The 16,551-nt window shown below is 34.3% G+C and overlaps 1 pseudogene; it reads right to left on the bottom strand.

The window, feature by feature from the left end:
• The window catches only part of LOC139848122 (phosphatidylinositol 3,4,5-trisphosphate 3-phosphatase and protein-tyrosine-phosphatase PTEN2A-like), a 49,433-nt pseudogene that overhangs the window by 22,933 nt on the left and 9,949 nt on the right, over positions 1-16,551 (bottom strand).

The raw sequence follows: 16,551 nt of genomic DNA, 5'->3' as shown, positions 1-16,551 counted from the left end.
TCGTTGATTTGGATTTCATCTAACGGAATAGTGAGATCTTCTTTAGCAAAACATTTCTTCAAATTCGAGACGTGGAAAGTGTTATGTACAGTCGCGAGTTGTTGAGGTAACTCAAGTCGGTAAGCTACTGGTCCGACACGATCAATAATCTTGAATGGTCCAATATACCTTGGATTTAATTTCCCTCGTTTACCAAATCGAACAACGCCTTTCCAAGGTGCAACTTTAAGCATGACCATCTCTCCAATTTCAAATTCTATATCTTTTCTTTTAATGTCAGCGTAGCTCTTTTGTCGACTTTGGGCGGTTTTCAACCGTTGTTGAATTTGGATGATCTTCTCGGTAGTTTCTTGTATAATCTCCGGACCCGTAATCTGTCTATCCCCCACTTCACTCCAACAAATCGGAGACCTGCACTTTCTACCATAAAGTGCTTCAAACGGCGCCATCTCAATGCTTGAATGGTAGCTGTTGTTGTAGGAAAATTCTGCTAACGGTAGATGTCGATCCCAACTGTTTTAGAAATCAATAACACATGCTCGTAGCATGTCTTCAAGCGTTTGTATCGTCCTTTCGCTCTGCCCATCAGTTTGTGGATGATAGGCAGTACTCATGTCTAGACGAGTTCCTAATGCTTGCTGTAATGTCTGCCAGAATCTTGAAATAAATCTGCCATCCCTATCAGAGATAATAGAAATTGGTATTCCATGTCTGGAGACGACTTCCTTCAAATACAGTCGTGCTAACTTCTCCATCTTGTCATCTTCTCTTATTGGCAGGAAGTGTGCTAATTTGGTGAGACGATCAACTATTACCCAAATAGTATCAAAACCACTTACAGTCCTTGGCAATTTAGTGATGAAATCCATGGTAATGTTTTCCCATTTCCATTCTGGGATTTCGGGTTGTTGAAGTAGACCTGATGGTTTCTGATGCTCAGCTTTGACCTTAGAACACGTCAAACATTCTCCTACGTATTTAGCAACATCGGCTTTCATACCCGGCCACCAAAAATATTTCCTGAGATCCTTGTACATCTTCCCCGTTCCAGGATGTATTGAGTATCTGGTTTTATGAGCTTCTCTAAGTACCATTTCTCTCATATCTCCAAATTTTGGTACCCAAATCCTTTCAGCCCTATACCGGGTTCCGTCTTCCCGAATATTAAGATGCTTCTCCGATCCTTTGGGTATTTCATCCTTTAAATTTCCCTCTTTTAAAACTCCTTGTTGCGCCTCCTTTATTTGAGTAGTAAGGTTATTATGAATCATTATATTCATAGATTTTACTCGAATGGGTTCTCTGTCCTTCCTGCTCAAGGCATCGGCTACCACATTTGCCTTCCCCGGGTGGTAACGAATCTCAAAGTCGTAATCATTCAACAATTCAATCCACCTACGCTGCCTCATATTCAGTTGTTTCTGATTAAATATGTGTTGAACACTTTTGTGGTCGGTATATATAATACTTTTGACCCCATATAAGTAGTGCCTCCAAGTCTTTAATGCAAAAACAACCGCGCCTAATTCCAAATCATGCGTCGTATAATTTTGTTCGTGAATCTTCAATTGTCTAGACGCATAAGCAATCACCTTCGTTCGTTGCATTAATACACAACCGAGACCTTGCTTTGATGCGTCACAATAAATCACAAAATCATCATTCCCTTCAGGCAATGACAATATAGGTGCCGTAGTTAGCTTTTTCTTCAATAACTGAAACGCTTTCTCTTGTTCATCATTCCATTCAAATTTCTTCCCTTTATGCGTTAATGCAGTCAAGGGTTTTGCTATTCTGGAAAAGTCTTGGATGAACCTTCTGTAGTAACCAGCTAGTCCTAAAAACTGGCGTATGTGTTTCGGAGTTTTCGGGGTTTCCCACTTTTCAACAGTTTCTATCTTTGCCGGATCCACCTTAATACCTTCTTTGTTCACTATGTGACCGAGGAATTGAACTTCTTCCAACCAAAATGCACACTTTGAAAACTTAGCGTACAATTCTTCCTTCCTCAATACTTCTAACACCTTTCTCAAATTTTCACCGTGTTCTTGGTCATTCTTTGAGTAAATAAGTATGTCATCAATGAAAACAATGACAAACTTGTCAAGGTATGGTCCACACACTCGGTTCATAAGGTCCATGAACACAGCTGGTGCATTAGTTAAACCAAACGGCATGACCATAAACTCGTAATGACCGTAACGTGTTCTGAAAGCAGTCTTTGGAATATCATCTTCTTTCACCCGCATTTGATGGTACCCGGAACGTAAGTCAATCTTTGAATAAACAGATGAGCCTTGTAGTTGATCAAATAAGTCGTCGATTCTTGGTAGTGGGTAGCGGTTCTTGATGGTAAGTTTGTTCAACTCTCGGTAGTCGATACACAACCTGAATGTACCATCTTTCTTCTTGACAAACAAAACAGGAGCTCCCCACGGTGATGTGCTTGGTCGAATGAAACCACGCTCTAAAAGTTCTTGTAATTGGCTTTGCAGTTCTTTCATCTCGCTGGGTGCGAGTCTGTAAGGAGCACGAGCTATTGGTGCAGCTCCTGGTACAAGATCTATTTGAAATTCAACGGATCGATGTGGGGGTAATCCCGGTAATTCTTTCGAAAATACATCAGGAAATTCTTTTGCAATGGGAACATCATTGATGCTCTTTTCTTCAGTTTGTACTTTCTCGACGTGTGCTAGAACAGCATAGCAACCTTTTCTTATTAGTTTTTGTGCCTTCAAATTACTAATAAGATGTAGCTTCGTGTTGCCCTTTTCTCCGTACACCATTAAGGGTTTTCCTTTTTCTCGTATAATGCGAATTGCATTTTTGTAACAGACGATCTCTGCTTTCACTTCTTTCAACCAGTCCATACCGATTATCACATCAAAACTCCCTAACTCTACTGGTATCAAATCAATCTTAAATGTTTCGCTAACCAGTTTAATTTCTTGATTCCGACATATATTATCTGCTGAAATTAATTTACCATTTGCTAATTCGAGTAAAAATTTACTATCCAAAGGCGTCAATGGACAACTTAATTTAGCACAAAAATCTCTACTCATATAGCTTCTATCCGCACCCGAATCAAATAAAACGTAAGCAGATTTACTGTCAATAAGAAATGTACCCGTAACAAGCTCCGGGTCTTCCTGTGCCTCTGCCGCATTAATATTGAAAACTCTTCCGCGGCCTTGTCCATTCGTGTTCTCCTGGTTCGGGCAATTTCTAATAATGTGGCCCAGTTTTCCACATTTATAACAAACTACATTGGCATAACTTGCTCCGACACTACTTGCTCCGCCATTACTCGTTCCGACACCATTTGTTCCTTTCGTTCTATTAACCCCTGGTCCGTAGACCTCACACTTCACCGAACTATGACCATTTCTTTTACACTTGTTGCAAAATTTGGTGCAGAACCCCGAGTGATACTTTTCACACCTTTGGCATAGCTGCTTCTAATTGTTGTTGTTGTTGCGGTTATTATTGTTGTTGGGATGATTGTTGTAGTTGATGTTGCTGTTGTTGTTGTTGTTGTTATAGTTGGGCCGTTTGTTGTAGTTGCGATTGATGTTGCGATTGTTGGGATAATTGTTGCGATTATTGTTGTAATTGCTGTTGTTGTTGTATTGGTGATTCTTATCACCGTTTTCCTCCCACTTTCTTTTGACTTGCTTCACATTGGCCTCTTCAGCAGTCTGTTCTTTAATTCTTACTTCAATCTGGTTCACTAGTTTGTGAGCCATTCTACATGCCTGTTGTATAGAGGCGGGCTCGTGTGAACTTATGTCTTCTTGGATTCTTTCCGGTAATCCTTTCACAAATGCGTCGATCTTCTCTTCCTCATCTTCGAATTTTCCCGGACACAATAGGCACAATTCTGTGAATCGTCTTTCGTACGTGGTAATATCAAATCCTTGGGTTCGTAACCCTCTAAGTTCTGTCTTGAGCTTATTGACCTCGGTTCTGGGACGGTACTTCTCGTTCATCAAGTGCTTGAATGCTGACCACGGTAGTGCGTACGCATCGTCTTGTCCCACTTGTTCTAGATAGGTATTCCACCATGTTAACGCAGAACCTGTGAAGGTATGCATAGCGTACTTCACTTTGTCCTCTTCAGTACACTTACTTATGGCAAACACCGATTCGACCTTCTCGGTCCACCGTTTCAATCCGATCGGTCCTTCGGTTCCATCAAATTCCAAAGGTTTGCAGGCAGTGAATTCTTTGTAGGTGCATCCTACACGATTTCATGTACTGCTAGATCCAAGGTTATTGTTGGTATGTAGCGCAGCCTGTACTGCGGCTATGTTTGAAGCTAGAAAAGTACGGAATTCCTCTTCATTCATATTCACAGTGTGTCGAGTAGTCGGTGCCATTTCCTTCAAAATAGTCAAATGGAACAAGTTAATCATACAGAATATTAAGAGTAGTTAATAGTATTTCGTAGCATAATATGAACTCATTTATAAAAGCTTTTTCTTCATATTAGCGTTTTATAAGTTTAAATTCGGGTAGTACCTACCCGTTAAGTTCATACTTAGTAGCTAATATACAATTCAACTACTACAATTCTATATGAAAAACTGATTATAATAATATTTCGCGTTCAAACTTTAATACAATATTTTACAAACTTACAATACCGCTTATTTTACATAAAGCATGAAATATAGCACACAATAACTTTGATACAAGATAGTTGTGAAGATAATTCTAGCTAGTACACAAGTCGTTCAGCAAAGGCAATAAAGACACGTAATTCATACGTCCAGAAACAAGTCATGCATTCTGGTTTTACTAGGACTACTTCCCATCCTTGGTCTTGTGCAACATAACCGTTATGGCCGTTGATAAGACAGCGTGTTGTAACGTCGTCAAAGGGATGAGGGTTACGTAATGTCCAACAGTCCCGTAATAATCTAAAAACCTCATTTCTTACCCCAATTACCGACTCCGTCACTTGTGGAAACGTTTTGTTTAATAGTTGTAGCCCGATGTTCTTGTTCTCACTTTGGTGAGAAGCGAACATTACTAATCCGTAAGCATAACATGCTTCTTTATGTTGCATGTTGGCCACTTTTTCTAAATCACGAAGTCCAATATTCGGATATATTGAGTCAAAATAATTTCTTAACCCGTTGCGTAAAATAGCATTTGGGTTCCCCGCAATATATGCGTCAAAGTAAACACATCGTAACTTATGGGTTTCCCAATGTGATATCCCCCATCTTTCAAACGAAAGTCTCTTATAAACCAAGACATTCTTGGAACGTTCTTCGAATGTCTTACAAACTGATCTCGCCTTAAATAGTTGTGCCGAGGAATTCTGGCCGACTCTAGACAAGATTTCATCAATCATGTCTCCGGGTAGGTCTCTTAAAATATTGGGTTGTCTATCCATTTTGTGTTTTTAAACTGTAAAATAGACAAGAGTTAGATTCATAAAAAAATACTTATTAATACAAGCAATTTTTACATATATCATAAAGCATAAGAACACTATATTACATATATTACACCACACGAATACAATTATCTTATTCCGACTCGCTCGTTTCTTCTTCTTCGGTTTTGGTTCGTTTTGCCAAGTTTCTAGGGATATATGATGTTCCCCTAATACGAGCCGTCGTTGTCCACATTGGTTTAGAAAAACCTGATGGTTTAGAGGTTCCCGGGTCATTGTTACAACTTAAGAACTTCGGGGGTTGACGATATATATAAAGTTCATCGGGGTTGGAATTAGATTTCTCTATTTTTATGCCCTTTCCCTTATTATTTTCTTTTGCCTTTTTAAATTCAGTTGGGGTAATTTCTATAACATCATTGGAATTCTCGTCGGAATCCGATTCATCGGAGAATTGGTAATCCTCCCAATATTTTGCTTCCTTGGCGGAAACACCATTGACCATAATTAACCTTGGTCGGTTGGTTGAGGATTCTCTTTTACTTAACCGTTTTATTATTTCCCCCACCGGTTCCGATTCTTCTTCCGGTTCCGATTCTTCGTCCGGTTCCGATTCTTCTTCCGGTTCCGACTCTTCTTCCGGTTCCTCTTCGGGAACTTGTGAATCAGTCCACGAATCATTCCAATTTTCATTTGACTCTTCATTATTATTAGGTGAGTCAATGAGACTTGTTCTAGAGGTAGACATCTATCACATAATATCAAACACGTTAAGAGATTAATATATCACATAATATTCATACGTTAAAAATATATAGTTTCCAACAAAAATGTTAAGCAATCATTTTTAAAGAAAACACGATCGAAGTCCAGAATCACTAATGCATCCTAACAAACTCGATAAGACACACTAATGCAAATTTTCTGGTTCTCTAAGACCAACGCTCTGATACCAACTGAAATGTCCCGTTCTTATTGATTAAAAACGTTCCATATTAATTGATTTCGTTGCGAGGTTTTGACCTCTATATGAGACGTTTTTCAAAGACTGCATTCATTTTAAAACAAACCATAACCTTTATTTCATCAATAAAGGTTTAAAAAGCTTTACGTAGATTATCAAATAATGATAATCTAAAATATCCTGTTTACACACGACCATTACATAATGGTTTACAATACAAATATGTTACAACAAAATAAGTTTCTTGAATGCAGTTTTTACACAATATCATACAAGCATGGACTCCAAATCTCGTCCTTATTTAAGTATGCGACAGCGGAAGCTCTTAATAATCACCTGAGAATAAACATGCTTAAAACGTCAACAAAAATGTTGGTGAGTTATAGGTTTAACCTATATATATCAAATCATAATAATAGACCACAAGATTTCATATTTCAATACACATCCCATACATAGAGATAAAAATCATTCATATGGTGAACACCTGGTAACCGACATTAACAAGATGCATATATAAGAATATCCCCATCATTCCGGGACACCCTTCGGATATGATATAAAATTCGAAGTACTAAAGCATCCGGTACTTTGGATGGGGCTTGTTGGGCCCAATAGATCTATCTTTAGGATTCGCGTCAATTAGGGTGTCTGTTCCCTAATTCTTAGATTACCAGACTTAATAAAAAGGGGCATATTCGATTTCGATAATTCAACCATAGAATGTAGTTTCACGTACTTGTGTCTATTTTGTAAATCATTTATAAACCTGCATGTATTCTCATCCCAAAATATTAGATTTTAAAAGTGGGACTATAACTCACTTTCACAGATTTTTACTTCGTCGGGAAGTAAGACTTGGCCACTGGTTGATTCACGAACCTATAACAATATATACATATATATCAAAGTATGTTCAAAATATATTTACAACACTTTTAATATATTTTGATGTTTTAAGTTTATTAAGTCAGCTGTCCTCGTTAGTAACCTACAACTAGTTGTCCACAGTTAGATGTACAGAAATAAATCGATAAATATTATCTTGAATCAATCCACGACCCAGTGTATACGTATCTCAGTATTGATCACAACTCAAACTATATATATTTTGGAATCAACCTCAACCCTGTATAGCTAACTCCAACATTCACATATAGAGTGTCTATGGTTGTTCCGAAATATATATAGATGTGTCGACATGATAGGTCGAAACATTGTATACGTGTCTATGGTATCTCAAGATTACATAATATACAATACAAGTTGATTAAGTTATGGTTGGAATAGATTTGTTACCAATTTTCACGTAGCTAAAATGAGAAAAATTATCCAATCTTGTTTTACCCATAACTTCTTCATTTTAAATCCGTTTTGAGTGAATCAAATTGCTATGGTTTCATATTGAACTCTATTTTATGAATCTAAACAGAAAAGTATAGGTTTATAGTCGGAAAAATAAGTTACAAGTCGTTTTTGTAAAGGTAGTCATTTCAGTCGAAAGAACGACGTCTAGATGACCATTTTAGAAAACATACTTCCACTTTGAGTTTAATCATAATTTTTGGATATAGTTTCATGTTCATAATAAAAATCATTTTCTCAGAATAACAACTTTAAAATCAAAGTTTATTATAGTTTTTAATTAACTAACCCAAAACAGCCCGCGGTGTTACTACGACGGCGTAAATCCGGTTTTACGGTGTTTTTCGTGTTTCCAGGTTTTAAATCATTAAGTTAGCATATCATATAGATATAGAACATGTGTGTAGTTAATTTTAAAAGTCAAGTTAGAAGGATTAACTTTTGTTTGCGAACAAGTTTAGAATTAACTAAACTATGTTCTAGTGATTACGAGTTTAAACCTTCGAATAAGATAGCTTTATATGTATGAATCGAATGATGTTATGAACATCATTACTACCTTAAGTTCCTTGGATAAACCTACTGGAAAAGAGAAAAATGGATCTAGCTTCAACGGATCCTTGGATGGCTCGAAGTTCTTGAAGCAGAATCATGACACGAAAACAAGTTCAAGTAAGATCATCACTTGAAATAAGATTGTTATAGTTATAGAAATTGAACCAAAGTTTGAATATGATTATTACCTTGTATTAGAATGATAACCTACTGTAAGAAACAAAGATTTCTTGAGGTTGGATGATCACCTTACAAGATTGGAAGTGAGCTAGCAAACTTGAAAGTATTCTTGATTTTATGTAACTAGAACTTGTAAAATATATGAAGAACACTTAGAACTTGAAGATAGAACTTGAGAGAGATCAATTAGATGAAGAAAATTGAAGAATGAAAGTGTTTGTAGGTGTTTTTGGTCGTTGGTGTATGGATTAGATATAAAGGATATGTAATTTTGTTTTCATGTAAATAAGTCATGAATGATTACTCATATTTTTGTAATTTTATGAGATATTTCATGCTAGTTGCCAAATGATGGTTCCCACATGTGTTAGGTGACTCACATGGGCTGCTAAGAGCTGATCATTGGAGTGTATATACTAATAGTACATACATCTAAAAGCTGTGTATTGTACGAGTACGAATACGGGTGCATACGAGTAGAATTGTTGATGAAACTGAACGAGGATGTAATTGTAAGCATTTTTGTTAAGTAGAAGTATTTTGATAAGTGTATTGAAGTCTTTCAAAAGTGTATAAATACATATTAAAACACTACATGTATATACATTTTAACTGAGTCGTTAAGTCATCGTTAGTCGTTACATGTAAGTGTTGTTTTGAAACCTTTAGGTTAACGATCTTGTTAAATGTTGTTAACCCAATGTTTATAATATCAAATGATATTTTAAATTATTATATTATCATGATATTATCATGTATGAATATCTCTTAATATGATATATATACATTAAATGTCGTTACAACGATAATCGTTACATATATGTCTCGTTTCAAAATCATTAAGTTAGTTGTCTTGTTTTTACATATGTAGTTCATTGTTAATATAATTAATGATATGTTTACTTATCATAATATCATGTTAACTATATATATAACCATATATATGTCATCATATAGTTTTTACAAGTTTTAACGTTCGTGAATCACCGGTCAACTTGGGTGGTCAATTGTCTATATGAAACCTATTTCAATTAATCAAGTCTTAACAAGTTTGATTGCTTAACATGTTGGAAACATTTAATCATGTAAATATCAATCTCAATTAATATATATAAACATGGAAAAGTTCGGGTCACTACAGATATTACTTGGAGTCATTCATGACATATTTCAAAAGACGTTGCATTCAAGTCGTTGAGTTCATCAAGATTATTATTAAGTCAATTATAGTTGGATATATTATGAAATGGTATGCATGCCGTCAACTTTCGATGTAAAGAAAGTTTGTATTTTAAAAACGAATGCAATGTTTGTAAAATGTATCATATAGAGGTCAAGTACCTCGTGATGTAATCAACTATTGTGAATCGTTTATAATAGATATGAACGTGTCCTTTCAAGCTATCACAAAATAAAAAATATAAACATTTCCTGACTGAATTTATAGTAAAATATTAATACATTGCATAAATAGCATATATACCATTATTATCAGAGATGGTAATAGAAGGTCTGACCCAATAAGGACATTCATGTAGCCGAAATCTCCTCAGCATGCACCTGAAATAATAACTTCAGTCTTTTCTAAAAAAATTAAAATTAAAATTTAGTAAAAAAAATAACTTGAGTACTTCTTGCTTAGAAGTGAAACTCAACCCTTTAGAATGAACTAAATAACTGAAGGAGGAAATTTACCACCTGCCAGGTGGACTTTCACCGTTTAAATCTGACAATATCTGGTCAAAGTATTTCACATATCGCTACATAATAACATACCATTCATTATTAAAAATATACAATTAAAAACAGTATGCAAAAGTAGGTAAACAGTAAACTAACAATCTGGCTTGGCAGTATCAGTCCTTTCCCATCTACACATCTTCTTTGGTTATAGTAATCAATACACTCCTCGACTGTCTGGAAAAACTGCAAAACGTTATGCAAAATCAACATCATGATAATTATAAAAGGTGTTTTAGTGATGATTGAGTCTTACCTTTAAGCATAAAAGAAGACTACAAATCATTAATCCTGTTCTTGCTTTGCCAGCTTTACAATGAACAACAACAACATTAAGAATATCCTCCTTTAACCATGAATAAGCACTTTGACAAAATGAAGGTATTAGGTGAATCGGGGGAGGGGGGGGGGAGAATTGTTGTCATTGAAAGGGAAAGATGCAACCTGCAGTCAGATAAAGATGGAAAAACCTGCAAGATCAGTTTTTTGATTTAGTTGAATATTTTGTCTTAATATTTGGGGCAAATGGCCCGAATGTAGTGACCCAAAATTTTTCATGATTATATATTAATTGAAAACTATATTTACATGATTAAATATTTCCAACATGTTAAGCAATCAAACTTGTTAAGACTTGATTAATTGAAATAGGTTTCATATAGACAATTGACCACCCAAGTTGACCGGTGATTCACGAACTTTAAAACTTGTAAAAACTATATGATGACATATATATGGTTATATATATAGTTAACATGATATTATGATAAGTAAGTATCTCATTAGGTATTTTAACAATGAGTTATATACATAAAAATGAGACTATTGAATTTAAGAAACTCGAAAACGATATATATAACAATTATCGTTATAAAAACGTCTTACTAAGCACATATGAATCATATTAAGATATTGATACACTATGTTTAATCATGAAATGATAAGTAAACATGTCATTAAGTGTATTAACAATGAACTACATATGTAAAAACAAGACTACTAACTTAATGATTTCGAAACGAGACATATATGTAACGATTATCGTTGTAACAACATTTAACTGTATATATATATCATACTAAGATATATTAATATATCATAATATCATGATAATGTAATAATTTAACATCTCTTTAGATATTATAAACAATGGGTTAACAACATTTAACAAGATCGTTAACCTAAAGGTTTCAAAACAACATTTACATGTAACGACTAACGATGACTTAACGACTCAGTTAAAATGTATATACATGTAGTGTTTTAATATGTATTCATACACTTTTGAAAGACTTCAAGACACTTATTAAAATACTTCTACTTAACAAAAATTCTTACAATTACATCCTCGTTCAGTTTCATCAACAATTTTACTCGTATGCACACGTATTCGTACTCGTACAATACAAAGCTTTTAGATGTATATACTATTGGTATATACACTCCAATGATCAGCTCTTAGTATCCCATGTGAGTCACCTAACACATGTAGGAACCATCATTTGGAAACTAGCATGAAATATCTCATAAAATTACAAAAATATTAGTAATCATTCATGACTTATTTACATGTAAACAAAATTACACATCCTTTATATCTAATCCATATACCAACGACCAAAAACACCTACAAAAACTTTCATTCTTAAATTTTCTTCATCTAATTGATCTCTCTCAAGTTCTATCTTCAAGTTCTAAGTGTTCTTCATAAATTCTATAAGTTCTAGTTTCATAAAATCAAGAATACTTCCAAGTTTGCTAGCTTACTTCCAATCTTGTAAAGTGATCATCCAACCTCAAGAAATCCTTGTTGTTTACAGTAAGATATCATTCTAAATCAAGGTAATACTCATATACAAACTTTGATTCAGTTCCTATAACTATAACTATCTTAATTCGAGTGATAATCTTACTTGAACTTGTTTTCGTGTCATGATTCTACTTCAAGAACTTTCAAGCCATCCAAGATCCTTTGAAGCTAGATCATTTCTTGTCACTTACAGTAGGTTTACCTACTAAACTTGAAGTAGTAATGATATTCATAACATCATTCGATTCATACATATAAAACTATCTTATTCGAAGATTTGAACATGTAATCACTAGAACATAGTTTAGTTAATTCTAAACTTGTTCGCAAACCAAAGTTAATCCTTATAACTTGACTTTTAAAATCAAATAAACACATGTTGTATATCTATATGATATGCTAACTTAATGATTTAAAACCAGAAAACACGAAAAACACCGTAAAACCGGATATATGCCGTCGTAGTAACACCGCGGGCTGTTTTGGGTTAGTTAATTAAAAACTATGATAAAATTTGATTTAAAAGTTGTTCTTCTGGGAAAATGATTTTTCTTATGAACATGAAACTATATCCAAAAATCATGGTTAAACTCAAAGTGGAAGTATGTTTTCCAAAATGGTCATCTAGACGTCGTTCTTTCGACTGAAATGACTACCTTTACAAAAATGACTTGTAACTTATATTTCCGACTATAAACCTATAATTTTTATGTTTATATTCATAAAATAGAGTTCAATATGAAACTATAGCAATTTAATTCACTTAAATCGGATTTAAAACGAAGAAGTTATGGGTAAAACAAGATTGGATATTTTTTTGATTGTTGTAGCTACGGGAAATATTGTAACAATTCTATACAAATCATATCCTAGCTAACTTATATTGTATTATACATGTATTCTAATATATTATGTAATCTTGGGATATCATAGACACGTATTCAAATGTTTTGACATATCATATCGACCCATGTATATATATTATTTGGAACAACCATAGACACTCTATATGCAGTAATGTTGGAGTTAGCTATATAAGGTTGAGGTTGATTCCAAAAATATATATACTTTGAGTTGTGATCTAGCCTGAGACGTGTATACACTGGGTCGTGGATTGATTCAAGATAATATATATCAATTTATTTCTGTACATCTAACTATGGACAACTAGTTGTAGGTTACTAACGAGGACAACTGACTTAATAAACTTAAAACATCAAAATGTATTAAAAATGTTGTAAATATATTTTGAACATACTTTTATATATATATATATATATATATATATATATATATATATATATGTATATATTTGTTATAGGTTTGTGAATCGACCAGTGGCCAAGTCTTACTTCCCGACGAAGTAAAAATCTGTGAAAGTGAGTTATAGTCCCACTTTTAAAATCTAATATTTTGGGATGAGAGTACATGCAGTTTTATAAATATTTTATGAAATAGACACAAGTAAATGAAACTACATTATATGGGTGAATGATCGAAGCTGAATATGCCCCTTTTGCTTGGTAGCCTAAGAATTAGTAAACGATCTACTAATTGACGCGAATCCTAAAGATAGATCTATTGGTCCTAACGAACCCCATCCAAAGTACCGGATGCTTTAGTACTTCGAATTCGTTTTTATCATGTCCGAAGGATTTCCCGGAATGATAGGGGATATTCTTATATGCATCTTGTTAATGTCGGTTACCAGGTGTTCACTATATGAATGAATTTTATCTCTATGTATGGGATGTATATTGAAATATGAAATCTTGTGGTCTATTATTATGATTTGATAATATATAGGTTAAACCTATAACTCACCAACATTTTTGTTGACGTTTTAAGCATGTTTATTCTCAGGTGATTATTAAGAGCTTCCGCTGTTGCATACTAAAATAAGGACAAGATTTGGAGTCCATGCTTGTATGATATTATGTAAAAACTGCATTCAAGAGACTTATTTTTGATGTACTATATTCTTATTGTAAACCATTATGTAATGGTCGTGTGTAAATGGTATATTTTAGATTATCATTATTTGATAATCTATGTAATGCTTTTTCAACCTTTATAGATAAAATAAAGGTTATGGTTGTTTTAAAAATGAATGCAGTCTTTGAAAAATGTCTCATATAGAGGTCAAAACCTCGCGACGAAATCAATTAATATGGAACGTTTATAATCAATATGAATGGGACATTTCAGTTGGTATCCGAGCGTTGGTCTTAGAGAACCAGAAAATTGCATTAGTGTGTCTTACCGAGTTTGTTAGGATGCATTAGTGAGTCTGGACTTCGACCGTGTTTTTCTTCAAAAATGATTGCTTAACATTTTTTTGTTGGAAACTATATATTATTAACATGTAAATATTATATGATATATTAATCTCTTAACGTGTTTGATATTGTGTGATAGATGTCTACCTCTAGTATAAATCCCATTGATTCACCTAATAATAATGAAGGGTCGAATATATTTTGGGAAGATTCACAAATTCCCGAAGAGGAACCGGAAGAGGAGGAACCGGAAGAGGAGGAACCGGAAGAGGAGGAACCAGAAGAGGAGGAATCGTAAGAAGAGGAACCAGAAGAAGAAGAGGTTCCGGAGGAAGAAATATTGATACCTATAGTAAATAGATTAAATAAAAGAAAATCCTCAACCAGCGGACCAAAGTTAATAATGGTCAATGGTGTTTCCGCCGAGGAAGCAAAATATTGGAAAGATTACCAATTTTCTGAAGAATCGAATCCCGATGAGGATTCCGATGATGTTATAGAAATTACCTCGACCCAATTTAATAAAGCGAAAGAAAATAATAAGGGAAAAGGTATAAAAATAGAGAAACCCAATTCCAACCCCGATGAACTTCATATGTATCGACAACATCCGTATTTCCTAAAATGTAACAATGACCCGGGAACCTCTAAACCACCAGGTTTTTCTAAACCATTATGGAAAACGACGGCTCGTATTAGAGGAACACCATATATTCCTAGAAAATTAGAAAAATGAACCAAGTCCGAAGAAGAAGAAATCAGTGATTCAGATTAAAGGGTTGTAATCATGTTGTGTATTATATGTATTGTAGTGTGCTTGTACTTTTATGTTCTATGTAAAAATTGCTTGTATTGTTTGTTAATTATCTTTTACGAATCTAATCCTTGTCTATTTTACAGTATAAAAACAAAATGGACGTTAAGTGTAGACAACTGAATATTTTAGAAGACCTACCAGAGGATATGATTGAGGAAATCTTGTCTAGAGTCGGTCAGAATTCATCAGCACATTTAGTTATGACGAAATTAACTTGTCAAACATTTGAAAGACTTTCCAGAAATGCCTTAGTTTATAAAAGGCTTTCCTTTGATAGGTGGGGTATATCACGTTGGGGAGACCATAAGTTACGCCATGTTTTCTTTAAAACATTAAATGCGAGGAACCCAAATGCAATTTTAAGCTACGGGTTAAGAACCTATTTTGACTCAACATATCCCAACATAGGATTTCGTGAATTAGAAAGAGCTTCTAACATGCAACATAAAGAAGCATGTTATGCTTACGGGTTAGTGATGTTTGCTTCTTACCAAAGTGAGAAAAAGAACATCGGATTGCAACTTTTAAATAAAACCTTTCCACAAGTGACGGATTCAGTAGTTGGGGTGAGAAACAAGGTTTTTAGATTATTACGGGACTGTTGGACATTACGAAACTCTCGTCCTTTTGACGACATTACAACATGCTGCCTAGCCAATGGTCATAACGGTTATTTTCCACAAGACCAAGGATGGGAAGCCGTCTTAGTAAAACCAGAATGCATGACTTGTTTCTGGACTTATGAACTACGTGTCTTTATTTCCTTTGCTAAACAACTTGCGTATTAACTAGATTTATCTTCAAAAACTGTCCTGTATCAAAGTGTACTATATTTCATGTTATATGTAATATAGCGAAGTTGTAAGTTTGAAGAATATTTGTATGTGATATATTATTATAATCAGTTTTTCATATGGAATTATAGTAGTTGAATTGTATATTAGCTACTAAGTATTAACTTAACGGGTAGGTAGTACCAGAATTTAAACTTATAAAACGCTAATATGAAGAAAAAACTTTTATAAATGAGTTCATATTATGCTACGAAATACTATTGACTACTCTTAATATTCTATATGATTAACTCGATTCAGTTGGCTATTTTGAAGGAAATGGCACCGACTACTTGACACACCATGAATATGATAGAAGAGGAATTTCGTACCTTTCTTGCTGCAAACATAGCCGTAGTACAGGCTGCGCTACATGCCAACAATAACTCTGAATCTAGCAAGGCAGCTAACGGCGCAAGAAATCGTGTAGGATGCTCCTACAAAGAATTCACTGCCTGTAAACCTTTGGAATTTGATGGAACCGAAGGACCAATTGGATTGAAACGGTGGACCGAGAAAGTCGAATCGGTGTTTTCCATAAGTAAGTGTACTGAAGAGGACAAAGTTAAGTACGCTACGCATACCTTCACAGGTACTA

This window comes from Rutidosis leptorrhynchoides, chromosome 5 (assembly GCF_046630445.1).
Source record: "Rutidosis leptorrhynchoides isolate AG116_Rl617_1_P2 chromosome 5, CSIRO_AGI_Rlap_v1, whole genome shotgun sequence".
Classification (NCBI taxonomy): domain Eukaryota; kingdom Viridiplantae; phylum Streptophyta; class Magnoliopsida; order Asterales; family Asteraceae; genus Rutidosis; species Rutidosis leptorrhynchoides.
The sequence above is the reverse complement of the archived record's forward strand: the minus strand, read 5'-3'. Positions and strand labels throughout refer to the sequence as shown.